The 13,068-nt window shown below is 47.0% G+C and overlaps 1 protein-coding gene across 3 annotated transcripts in view; it reads left to right on the top strand.

Annotated features, from left to right (window-relative positions):
* Window positions 1-231: 231 nt before the first annotated feature.
* ST6GAL1 (ST6 beta-galactoside alpha-2,6-sialyltransferase 1) overlaps window positions 232-13,068 on the top strand; it is a 149,302-nt gene continuing 136,465 nt past the window's right edge. For all 3 annotated transcript variants that reach the window (XM_010389774.2, XM_010352508.2, XM_010352502.2), the window contains exon 1: window positions 232-711. The gene's annotated coding sequence lies outside the window, so the exon portion shown is untranslated. The remainder of the gene's footprint in view (window positions 712-13,068) is intronic.

Here is a 13,068-nt window from a genome sequence, read left to right as displayed (position 1 = left end):
AGAGGAATACGAGTCTTCAGAGAGGTTAAGTGACTTCCTCAGGGTCTCGCAGTCAGCCGGTAACAGAGACCGGGTGTAAGGTGCCCGCATATTAGGACCAAAAGCCTGTTAAATTCAGCCCTCGCGGCCAAGCGGGGAAGAGGCATTTAGGGGTCTTTGCGCAGCCGCTAGCCCCTCCTACTTGGTCCTCGATCCACCCTCCTTGAGGTCAGGCAGGATTGTGGTATCACCCGGTGCCTTCATCAGGAATCTTTAACCCCAAGCCCGCTCGCTAGCGACCTCCAGGCCGGTTTGGGGCGCGGTGTGGCCAGTGGCGAGAGGTGGAGTGGGGGCGGAGACCGACCCAGTCTTCGCAACTCTATTTGCATACGGAGGCGACTCGCTTCCTTCCCGCCCCTCCGCCGCGCTCTTCCTGCCTTCTCCCGTCCCTTCCAGTCTGTGTCTTCTGTCCCCCGTTCCTCCCCAGCGGACCCCTCCTTCGAGACTCCCTCGTGGGATTCCCAGCTCCCGGGCGCTCCTGCCCTTGCCGAGCGCGGTTTCTGGAGTCACCTGGGGGAGGGGAGTCCTGGGCAGGGTCGGGCTGGGGAAGACGCCTGGGGCACTGCCCGGCGCTAACAAAGGGAGCCGGTACCTACCGGCGTGGGCGCAGAGCGGGCGGCCGCCACTGAGCGGGCTGAGCAACCGCAGCCTCCGCGGCCGAGAGTGCAGCGAGTGAGTAGGGGGTGCGGTTGGCGGCGGCGCGGCCCGGGCTCTCCCGGGAGGAGTGTGATGCAAAGGGGCGCGGGAGGATAGCGGAGCCGCGGGGCCCGTGGCGCGCCTAGGGCGCAGGGAATCTCTCTCCAGCGCCGCCTCAGTTGCTTTGGCTCCGGGGCTGGCTGCCTTTGGCTGGGGGTGTGTGTATATTTGTCCGGGTCAAAGGGCCACCCAGGCTTCTCTGTGGCTCCGCGAGCCTGCGGATCCACAACAAACCCACGTGCGCGCAGCCCCGGGGAACACCGATTTCTCCACGGCACCGTCAGTGTTTGGCGGGGAGGTGGGGGGGGGGGCGGTGGGGAGGGGCGGTGCGCCTCGCAGAGTACGGGTTCCTTCAAATCCTGCCTTCTGGGTTTACGGATCGACAAATTGAGGCCCGCGGCAGCTGAGGGGGGCACAGGCACCATAACAAACGCACGTGCGCCCTGCCCAGAGATCTAGACACACCGCAAACCCTTAGGGGCTGCCCTGCGGTGCCGGGCCATTGTCTCAGCCTAGGGGGAGGGAGTGGCTCTAGAGGCGCCACTTGCTGGAGGAGGGCGAGAGAGACATTTAAAAGGTACCGCTTGGGCATCAGACTAAACTGCCAGACTTAAAAAGGGAAATCAAAACAAGAAAGCAGCTACAAAAACATTACTCCAGGCTGAGAGTCGGTGCCCGGCCGTGGCGCATTCGTTTGGGTGAAGTGGGCCACCTCTCACCTTCACCTCCTGGAAGGCTCTTAGAGGTGTGGGTTGGGTTAAGGGTCTAAGGGTGCCCCTCAGAAAAACATAGTGCTGGGCGCACTATTGTTCCCGCACTCTGGCGATTGCCTCTGTGGGGGATATTTTGGGCGCCTCCTCAGCCTTCGGGAAGAATGGTCAATGTACGCGTCGCCCAGTGCGGTCTTGTGCTTTACCTCTGAGGCCCATGTCCGTGTGCCCAGACACCCCAGATGTCACTAGCCCCTTTTGGCTTCTTATGCATTTTCGCAAGCAAGGCCAGCCGAGACCTCGTGTTCTAGCTGGGGACATACGATTTTCAGTTCTGAGTTTATTTGAAAGAAATTCCGAGACCCGGAAAGAGAGGACTCCTGTTTGTTTTGCTTTTTCTTTACTTACATATGCTCAGCTCAGCTTTGCAGATGTTAATCAGACACGATCTGCAGCAGGGAGATGGTTTCGGGGTGAATTGGTCTCTGAGGCGATGGTGTTGGTGCAGGTTGTGAGCGTGCAGTGTGAGCAGGAATGGAGGCGCCTCCACCCCAGTGTGTGCCTGCTGAGCGGGCGGGCTGCTGCCTCACCTTGGCTAGTGTGGCTGAAGATTAACCTGTTCCCGGGGGGGAACTGGAGAGCCTCCAATCCTATTGCACTGTTACTGAAAAGGTCTAGAGAGCATCTAGGGAGCCTTCTTATTTTACAGGCAGGAAGCTGAGGCCGGAGAGTTCAGCCACTTGTCCAAGTTTAAACCGGGTGAAACGGGCCACAGAGAGAACACTGAGTGTGGGTCTCCCAACTCCCACTGCATCGCCCTGCCGGCAACTAAAGGCAAAACCGGGATTCTGTGGTTGGCTTAAAAGGCAGTGGCCTTAGGCAGAATAGGGTTAAACAAAGAGTAATTCAAATCGAAAGCTGCACCCTTCCATTATCCCTTTCAAGAGTTCTTTATTCTGTTGAGAAAAAATAGATGTAGTCATTCCTTACTCTCTTTCTAGCCTTTCAAAAGCTTCGTTATTTTTCTGTCCTGGCTGCCCCTTCCCCTCAAGTTGGAATAAGGCCAGCTACGGAGACTCAGATGTTTTGCCTCTCATCCTTGTGCCAGGAGGCCTTTGTTTGGGGAAAAGCATGGGCTGTTGACATCAGCCCCACGGGGGAGAAAGTGTCTCTTAGAAAGCTACTCCTGAGTCACTTGTGAGAGCATTGTTTTCATTGATTTTATTAAAGTTACTTTTTTTTTTTTTAAAATGAAAGTCCTATGGAAGTAGCTGCTTATTTTTGTATTTGGCAGAGAAGTAGGAAAACCAAAACAACACGGAGAAGCCGGATTTCCCCAAAGTTAACATGTTGTTTTGCACTGTGCCTGTTATCTCCTAGTTACACTTGTTTCTTTTCCTTAGAGTTTCCAGGGTGTCATGATGATTCTGGTAGCATTAGGAGGCAGCCAAATGCCTAGGCAGATGGGGCGAGGGGTACCCGGTGAAACCCCCACCTCCAGGCCAAAGACAGTTTAAAGCCTGAAAGCCAAGCTCTAAGAGAAATCCTCAGACCAGAGTGTCAACTTCTGTTTGACATGCTTTCCCCTATTGATCCTTACCTTCACGTATTTTACATATACCTACCCTTTCCTAATTGGCTTTCTACACTGCCGTGCCCACCTTTGAGTGATGTCTTTGCTTTAATCTTTTGTGCATACTCACAAACCTGGTCAGCATGCATTCCCCATTCTGAGTCCACAAAAGTCCCGTGACCCAGCCACAATGGGGAGCTTTTCCGTCTTCAGGTAGGGGACCAACCCCGCATCTCCTCTCTGCTGAAAGCTGTTTTCATCACTCAGTAAAATTCTTCTCTGCTTTCCTCTCCCTTCAATGTGCAGTGTATCCTCATTATTCTTTGGTGTGGTGCAAGAGCTTAGAACCACTGAATGCGGGTACAAGCTGTAATACAGTGAGCTGGGACACACTCGCATGGCTGAGTGAAGCACAGGTGGGGCGTCGCTGGCCGGAGGACCAAGAAGAAAAATCCTACGTCAATTCCACTTGGCCGTCCCCTAAAGTTTTCTCACCAGGACGCTGACCCTGTAAGGAACTTCAGAAATCATCTGACTGGACCCTTTTACTTTCCAGATGGGAAAACTGAGGCCTAGAGAAGAGAAATTACTTGCCCAATGATACACAACAATGCACGGTCTACTTTTAGTGCCCCTTTTTGCATAAAAGGGAAATTGTTGCATCAAATCAGTTGTTGTTGGTACTCCACAGAAAAGCCAAAGTTATGGTTGTTATAACAACACCCTTTAAGTCAGAGAACCAACTCCGTATGGATTTAAATAGGTTTGGTTATTAAGCAAAGCCAGGGATCCCAGTGGTAGGTATGCTGAATATTGCAGTTCTCTCTGGGGATCAGCTTTCTTTAGTGTTGCTAAATGGTTCACTTTACTCTTGTGCTGGGTTCCTCCATGTCTCTCTGTCTTGTGCTTCCCCATTTAGGGGCTGCTTTGTGTGAAATCATAAGGCAAGAGGCAGTAAGACAGAAGAGAGAGGCGCCACTTAGCTGTTCATGCTACTTAACCTCTTGGGCTCCAGTTTTCTTCTTTGTACAGTGAGAGCCCTCCTTGCCCAGTCTCTGCACAGGCTGTTCCAGCGGAGTGGAAGATGCTCAGGCTTTAGAGCCATAGGAAGGGTTTGGGGTCATCTTCCTGTCTCCAGTATTACTTTAAGACCAGCAGGCTGGGCCGGGCGCGGTGGCTTACTCCAGTAATCCCAGCACTTCAGGAGGCCGAGGAGGGAAGAGTTCGAATTCCTTGAGCTCAGGAGTTTGAGATCAGTCTGAGCAACAGTGAGACCACCTCCCCCACCGCCATCTCTACAAAAAATAAAAGAACAAAATCAGCCAGGCATGGTGGCGCGCTCCTGTGGTCCCATCTACTTGGGAGGCTGAGACAGGAGAATCGCTGGAGCTTGGGAAGTGGAGGCTGCAGTGAGCCGAGATCTCGCCACTGCACTCCAGCCTGGGCAACAGAGTGAGACCCTATCTCAAAAACAGAAAATGCAACAAAACAAAACAACAACAGCAAACCAGCAGGCTGCCTCTGCGTTGTGTAAAGTGACAGCAGTAAGGGGTATGAATCTCCTGGGGTTGTTGAGGGCATTAAGTCACACGACACATTCTTACGACCGGTCAGACCTCTTGGCAGGCTTGAGTGCTTACCAGCTTTCAAAACAATGTTTTTTTAACTTTTATTTTGGGTTCGGGGTACATGTGCAGGTTTGTTATACAGGTAAACTTGTATCATGGGGTTTTGGAGTACAGAGTATTTAGTCACTCAGGTACTAAAACTTGTACCCAGTAATTATTTTCCCTGCTCCCTTTCCTCCTTCCACCTTCCACACTTCAAGAAGGCCCTGGTGTCTGTTGTCCCCCTCTTTGTGTCCGTGTGTTCTCATTATTTAGCTCCTACTTATAGGTGAGAACATACGGTATTTGGTTTTCTGCTCCTGTGTTAGTTGGCTAAAGATAATGACCTCCAACTCCATCCGTATTCCTGCGGAGGATATGATCTCAATCTTTTTTTATGGCTGCATAGTATTCCATGGTATATGTGCACCACATTTTCTTTATCTAGTCTACTGTTGATGAGTATTTAGGTCTTTGCTGTTGTGAATAGTGCTGCAGTGAACATATGTGTGCATGTGTCTTTATGGTAGAACAATTTATATTCGTCTGGGTATTTACTCAGTAATGGGATTGCTGGGTCAATGGCAGTTCTATTTTTAGTTTTCTGAGGAATCCCTACACTGCTTTCTACAATGGTTGAACTAATTTACACTCCCACCAACAGTGTATCAGCATTACCTTTTCTCTGCAACCTTGCCAGCATCTGTTACTTTTTGACTTTCTGATAATATCCCTTCTGACTGGTGTGAGACCAGCTTTTAAAGTGGTGAGAATGTTAGTGGGAGAATGACCCCATAGGGTAAGCTCATGTGCTCAGATTAGAAAAACCTCATCTTTCACAAAGAGGTGTAAAGCAAGGCCTGCCTGCCAAACTGTCAAGGGAGGCTTTGAGTAGTTGTGAAGTTTGTTTGACTCTAAGGTGACTAGAACTAGTAAAACAAACAAACAAACAAAAATTAAAATCCGAACCTTCACACGTAAGTGAGTAAAATCTCCAGTCATTCTATTTATGTGTTCTGTATTTACTGACAAACAGGTGGTAGGGGTGGAGGGGGTCTTGTGCTTAACCTGAGATTACAAAGAGCATGGAGACCCATTCTTTGCCCAAGGAAAGCCCAGCCTAGCTCCACCACCCTTGCTTAAAACACTTTTGGCTCTCCCTTAGAAATTGCCCTCAGGAGCCCAGAGAAAATTGATTTAATTTATCTCAGTATTGACCTCTGGGGTCCCCTTCTCTTCATGAATAAAGGCAAGAGCAGGTGGTAAATGACAGAGTAGAAGAGGGAAGGCTTCAGAGAAAATCTGGCCCTCTGGAAATATGAGGACAAGGTTGCATTAAAAAAATACAGGAGTGGCCGGGCGCGGTGGCTCAAGCCTGTAATCCCAGCACTTTGGGAGGCCGAGACGGGCGGATCACGAGGTCAGGAGATCGAGACCATCCTGGCTAACACGGTGAAACCCCGTCTCTACTAAAAATACAAAAAACTAGCCGGGCGAGGTGGCGGGCGCCTGTAGTCCCAGCTACTCGGGAGGCTGAGGCAGGAGAATGGCGTAAACCCGGGAGGCGGAGCTTGCAGTGAGCTGAGATCCGGCCACTGCACTCCAGCCCGGGCGAAAGAGCGAGACTCCGTCTCAAAAAAAAAAAAAAAAAAAAAAAAAAAAAAAAAAAAAAAAAAAAAAAATACAGGAGTAATTCATTAATGAAATTCACAGTAATTGTTCTGGACCATTAGATTCCTGAGAATTTGAACAGGGAGTTAGTTGCTCCGATATAGTATCAGTCATTTATTCTGTAAGAACTGAATTAGAGGCCAATGAATTTTTTCTTGCTTGTCTGCAGAAAGCTATACGATGGCATTCTGACTCCTATAGATGTATTTTTGATAGACTTATATGTAACAGTAACATTGAGCAGTGCAGTTTCACCATATTAAAATACTGAGATGATTTTCTAAATCATTATTATACTAGAAAGGTCAGGTTAGCCTTCAGAATCAATGTAGTGATTTAATTTTTATTTATTCTGATTACGAAAATAAAGCTAGGGGCCGGGCACAGTGGCTCATGCCTGTGATTTCAGTACTTTGGGAGGCCGAGGCAGCTGGATCACCTGAGGTCAGGAGTTCAAGACCAGCTTGACCAACGTGGTGAAACCCCATCTCTACTAAAAACACAAAAATCAGCCGGGCATGGTGGGCGGGTGCCTGTAATCTCAGCTACTTTGGAGGCTGAGGCAGGAGAATCGTTTGAACCTGGGAGGCGGAGGTTGCAGTGAGCCAAGATTGCACCACTGCACTCCAGCTTGGGTGACAGAGCAAGACTCTGTCTCAAAAAAAAAAAAAAAAAGCTTGCCCGTTGAGGATAATTTGGAAAGTTCTGTACAAAAAAGCATAGAGAAACAGAAAAAAATTCCGCTCTCCAAAGACAACCCCTCTTAACAGTTGACAATTTTCCTTCTTCTTTTTTTTTTTTAAATGGATTTATTTTTTGTAAATGGTTGCAAACATACTGTATGTGCAGTTATGTCTCTTGCCTTCTTGCTTAACCTTCCCATATATACATTTCATGGTTAACATTGCAAAGCTGTACCCTTTCATTCATCACCCATATCAGCTGTTCAGCGTCTCCAAGGTCGTGTGGACCCCTGGGATCTCATCATTTCAGTGAGGGCCTGTAAAATTTCAGGAGCCTCCAACTGCCTCTGCCTTTCCCACCGTTGTCTCAAGTGTTCAGCCATCACCCGTCGGTTCTTTAGAGGTCTACAGGTACTGGTAGTACAGTGGGGGGAGAAGAGCCCTGCACGTGGCCTTGAGTTCTAGTCTGCCCCTGTGACCTTCAAAAACTTAACTTTAATATTCCAGTCTTCATGTCTGTATGTGTTAAATGAGCAACTGCAGTGTCACTTATTAATTTATTCACCACATATTTGAGTGCCCACTCTAAACCAAAGATAAATAAGAAGAGCTTAGTTTTTTAGAAGCTCGTAGTTCAAAGGAGGAGGCAGGGGTAACGAGATTAGTACAGGATGCCGTGCGACTGTGAGGAGGGAGTCACCAATGACTGGAGCAGTGGGAAAGGCTTCCTGCATGAGGCCACATTAGACAGCCAACAACATCTAACTTTCTCTTACTGTAATTGACACCGTGATTAAAATATCTGTGAAGAGCCAGGTGTGGTGGCTCACTTCTGTAATCCCAGCAGTTTGGGAGGCTGAGACAGGCAGATCACCTGAGGTCAGGAGTTTGAGACCAGTCTGGCCAACATGATGAACTCCCGTCTCCACTAAAAATACAAAAAACAGCCAGGCATGATGGTGGGTGCCTATAATCCCAGCTACTCGGGAGGCTGAGGCAGGAGAATTGCTAGAACCCGGTAGGCAGAGGTTGCAGTGAGCTGAGATCTCACCACTGCACTCCAGACTGGGAAACAGAGCAAGACTCTGTCTCAAAATGAAATATAATGAAATAAAATAAAATATTTATGAAGAAATCTCTGTTCATTTTCCAGATGATTCCCATAGGATAGTCCTAAAGTTGAGATTACTGGGTTATACTTTAAAGGATATGACCAGTTTTAAAACTTCATAGATTTAGTTCAATTACCTATAAAGTCTTAAAGTAGCTAAATATATATTGTGGGAATGGGAAAAACTAGCAGCACAATGAATTTGGGATTTGCATTCTTGCCCGCTATGTACCACCTATGTAGACTTGGGCAAGCTACTTAAGTTTACTAAGCTTCCATTTCCTTCTCTGTAAAATGGGGATAGCAGACCTTATCTCATAGGCGATTATAGGCATTAGATGAAATCATAGGTAAAAGGCTCAGCGCAGTGCCAGGTATACAAGAAGCACTCAGTTAAGTAATAGCTGTTATTGCTATAATTGAGGTTTTCACAAGCCGCACACTTTTGTTCCTGGTATTTTTTCTTACCATGACAGCAAGCTATGGTTTGGCTTTCTGTGCTGAGGGAAGCAGAAAGTTAATTAAAATGGAAACCCCCACCAAGTGACAAGTTGAGAGAGAAATGATCACTCACATGATGGGTCAAAAAAAAAAAAGTCTTTTATTATGGAAAATTTCAAACATACAAAAGTACAGAGAAGAGTGTAAGGAACCCTTTATATCACTTGGCTTCAACTCTGACTGAAACTTGAGGCTGATCTGTAACCCCATCATCAACCCCAGATTACATGCAAGTACATCCCAGACATCTTATCAGCCCGGCCATAGCTATTTCAGTCGCATGTCACGTGATGCGTGTTTGAGGCAGAGTTGTGCTGGCTAGGAACCTGTCTCTGCTGTCGCAGTCATGGGACTGTGTGTGTGTATGTGTGTGTAGCGGGGATTGGGAGTTAGGAGAGAGACAGAAAGTCAACCTAGGAACTGTTTTTTTTGTTTTGTTTTGAGACAGGGTCTCGCACTGTCACCCAGGCTGGAGTGCAGTGGGACGATCATGACTTGCTGCAGTCTCTGACCTCCCAGGCAGAAGCAATCCTCCTGCCTCAGCCTCCCGAGTAGCTGGGACTACAGGCATGCACCACCACACCCAGTAAATTTTATTTTTATTTTTTGTAGAGATGGGTGTCTCACTGTGTTGCCCAGGCTTGAACTCCCGGGCTCAAGTGATCCTCCTGCTGTGGCCTCCCAAAGTGCTGGGATTACAGGCATGAGCCACCATGCCCAGCCTCCATCCTGGGCACTTCTTAAGTTTTACTGCCCAAGTAAGGAGGCCTTACTGTGTCCCGAACAGACAGGGTGGAAGGAGCACTGAATTCAGAGTCAGGAAACCTGATTTCAAATAAGGGCCCCACCCCATCATGGATTTATGCTTTTAGAAAGTGACTTTTGAATTTCTTGCGGCATATTTGTAAACATTGTGTGAGTATTAAATGAGATAATCCATGTGACAGCTGAAGTGGCTCAATATGAGTTGGACCTAAATCAGACTCAGCCTTCGCTTCCCGAGACAGCCTTCCCTTCCCGAGAGGCAGTCTCCATATGCAGCTGAGGTACCTGACGGCCACCTGCGGCCTCACTAGAATGCATTCAGGGAGCGTTGCTGCCAGTCTCTCATGCTGAAGATGTGGTGGTGGCTCAGATGAGCATCTGACTCACACAACGCCCCATGCTTGCAAATCTCCCGTCCCCTCAGTTAGTGCCTTCCCTCTGCTTTATGTATGAGGGCAGGGGATCCAGAGAAGGTCCCGGTCCTTGGTAGCAGGCCCTCTCACACCCCTTCTATGGGAAGACAGGGTCCCCTTTCCACCTCTGACTTTGAGGACTCTTCGTCTCCTCTAACTTTCTGTTACACCCAAGTAGGAATTTTTGACTCAAATAAAATCGGAAAGTCGATCTGATTTAGTAATCAAGTCAAAGTCCTCTCCTTCATCCTCTGGGACACCCATGATTTCAACACCTGGACTGTGACTTGTGGTCTCTGGCTGTTGCTGGCTAGCTATGTGCCCTTGGACAAATGCATGCCACCCTGGGTATGCCACCTCGGAGAATCAACTCTCAGCCCTGTGCAGCCCCTTCCAGCTCTGAGATTACCAAATGAAACATACATGTAAGATTGGGAGGCTTCTTCACATAAATAATAAATGAAATGTTTTTTTTTAGAATATTGAAACGGGGTAAAAAGTTAACCCCTCAGCTTATGCCATTCCTCCCTCATTCCACTTCTCTTTGCAGTGACTACTGTTTGCAGTTTGATGTCTGTCCTTCCAGCTCCTTTGTAAACGTTTATATAGGTATTTATGGTTATATGCAAATACGTTTTTAAAACTCAGTAGATAGATTCCAGTCAAACTTGTTCAACCCATGGCGTGGGGGCTGCATGTAGCCCAGGATGGCCTTGATGCGGCCCGACACAAATTCGTAAACTTTCTTTAAAAATTATGAGGTTTTTTTTGCATTTTTCTTTTTTCTTTAATCTCATCAGCTATCATTAGTGTTAGTGTATTTTATGTGTGGCCCAAGATAATTCTTCCAATGTGGCCCAGGGAAGCCAAAAGATTGGACATTCCTGACATTGTGCTAACCCATTTACAAACTTGCCTTTTTCATTTTACTGTATGTATTGGAGGTCTTCCCATAACAGTGTTTATTTTTTTTTCATAGCTGCATTGCATTCTATATTTTGAATGTGTTTTCCTTACCAATCTTCTGTTGATGGACATTTATGTATTCCCATAAAAAGATATTTCTAGGTGTTTTTAGACCTCAAACATTACGGAAAGATAGTTGTAAATGTCAGTGGGTCAAATGAACCTGGTCCATCAAGTTCTGGAAAGGGTGGTGAGAGAGTGGGCACAGAAACAGGGGGGTCTGCACTCTGGAAAGTTGATTTGAAGGGCTCTCAGGAAGCTACCAAGAGGCTGCTTGCATGGAAGGTTATTTTTGGAGGTAGTCTGCCTGGTTTGGTGTCCTCAGCTGCAAGTGCAAAAACTGAGCTGCGTCATCACCTTCCCCTCCCCCTCTCACCATCCTTGGGCCTTTCAAGTTTGTTTCTGTTCTCAGGGTCAGGATCAGGACCTCATGGGAGAACTGGCACTTAAGTGATAGAGAGGGAAGAGAGAGAAGTGAAGAAAAGGAGTGTTTGATCTCGGGCTCTGGAGGAGGAATTGTGATAGTTATATTGTACTTTGTCTGGTTGTTCAAACCCACCTGGAGTGTTATGCTTCCCTGGGTCCCCTCCAGAGAGTGAGAAAATGATGCAAACCCAGAAATTGACTACTCGGAAGACAGTGGCTTAGGACAGCATATCGGAGGTGGGATAAATGTGGAAACTAGGACTTTCTAGTCTGCAGGAGATAAAAATAAGAGGCATCCTTTTCATGTGGAAGAAATCACACTTCAGTAGAGGCACACTGAGTGGCTGCTGCAGAGGGGAGAAGCAAGATGGGGGTGGGTGAGGAGGGGAAAGAGTTGCAGGAAGACAAATAAGAACTGACTTAACGGAGCTACCCAACAATGGAACAAGCTATGTCACAAGGGCGCCACTGCCGTGTTATAAAGTGATCCAAGCAAAAGTTGCAAGTAAACTTGTTTGCCATCAGAGGACTTCTGCATTGCAGAGGGGTTGACGTCAATGCCCACGTAGGCCCCCTTGAGCTTTGAGAGTCTGTGACTATGGGGCAAGAAGCAGAAAGGTGCAAACTAGAACTAAAGGGGTGGGACAAATTATAGACAATGTAATGAAGCAGTTTTCACCTGCTCTGAAAAGGTAGAATAAGATGGAAGCCATCAAAGGAGGCTTAAGCCTTGTTTCCCTTGGATCTTGGCAACCCTCTCCTTGGCTTCAGCTCCCTTTGGCCTTGTATTCATAAATTATTTCCACCAGAATAAATATATTACATACACTTGACCAGGAAATCTGGCAAGGAAATGACCAGGAAATCTGGTCTGTCAGGAGATGACCAGGAAATCTGGCAACTGGAAAAGAACTACCTGCCCCAGGAGGATGATTATACATTTTTTTCATTGCAGTCTTTGTAAATCTGCATCCATCTCCTGGTTGATGGAGTCTTCCCCAGCACAGTGCTGAGCTTCCAGCTTTAATTTTAGGAACACTGTACCCTTTACAACCTCTTGACGGTCCTCTGTGCTGGAACTGAGGGCACCCATCATGTTTAAGGCTGATCCCTTTCCTTCCTATAAGTGAAGAATAATGTTTTGACTTGAGTCTTAGCCAAGTCTGGTGAAGGAAACGTGGCAAAATTTACCATCTTCTGGGCTTTTGCTGTGTGCCTGGCCCTGATTAGGCATGATGTGTGTTCTCTCATCCAACCATCATAGCAAGATCTGCTCTCTCGGTATCATTAGCTCCATTTTGCAAATAAGAAAACCAAGCTTCAGAAAGGGCTAGAAACTCATCCAAAGTTTCACTGATGCTGAATAGTGAGGATGGGATTGGGTGTAGTACAGGTTTTTCCATTGCTAATAATTCCTAGTCCTTTGAGTCTGAGACTTGATTAGTCCTTTTGGTTCACTGGGGGCTTCACTGAGTAATTTCTCCTTACAGAGTTTTTCTTCCATTTCCTTAAGAACATATTAAAGAGCTCGTGAGATAGTCATGTGTGACTAGCATGCCTTTTAGATTCAGTATACGTTTGCTCCTTTTTCTTTTTAATAAGAGTTATTTGGGTCAAGCCTGGTTTGCACTTTTTTTATTTTTTATTTTTTCCTTGCCCTTTAAAGTGGTGATATCTATCTGTACCCATTATCTAGTTAAGACTGGGAATAAGCACGCTGTTAGTGAGCATGGCCAAAGATTGACAGGTACCACTACTTGGCTACCTGAATTAAACTTGTAAATGGAACTCAGTATCAGCACTGTTAATGGCTTATCTTGTAGTTGTGCTTTAAGGTTCTTAAGCAGTTTCTTCTTTTGTAGAGTTTATTCAATAATTCAACATTAATTTGTTCATAAAATATTTGT

The sequence above is a fragment of the Rhinopithecus roxellana genome, chromosome 1 (assembly GCF_007565055.1).
Source record: "Rhinopithecus roxellana isolate Shanxi Qingling chromosome 1, ASM756505v1, whole genome shotgun sequence".
Lineage (NCBI taxonomy): Eukaryota > Metazoa > Chordata > Mammalia > Primates > Cercopithecidae > Rhinopithecus > Rhinopithecus roxellana.
The sequence above is the reverse complement of the archived record's forward strand: the minus strand, read 5'-3'. Positions and strand labels throughout refer to the sequence as shown.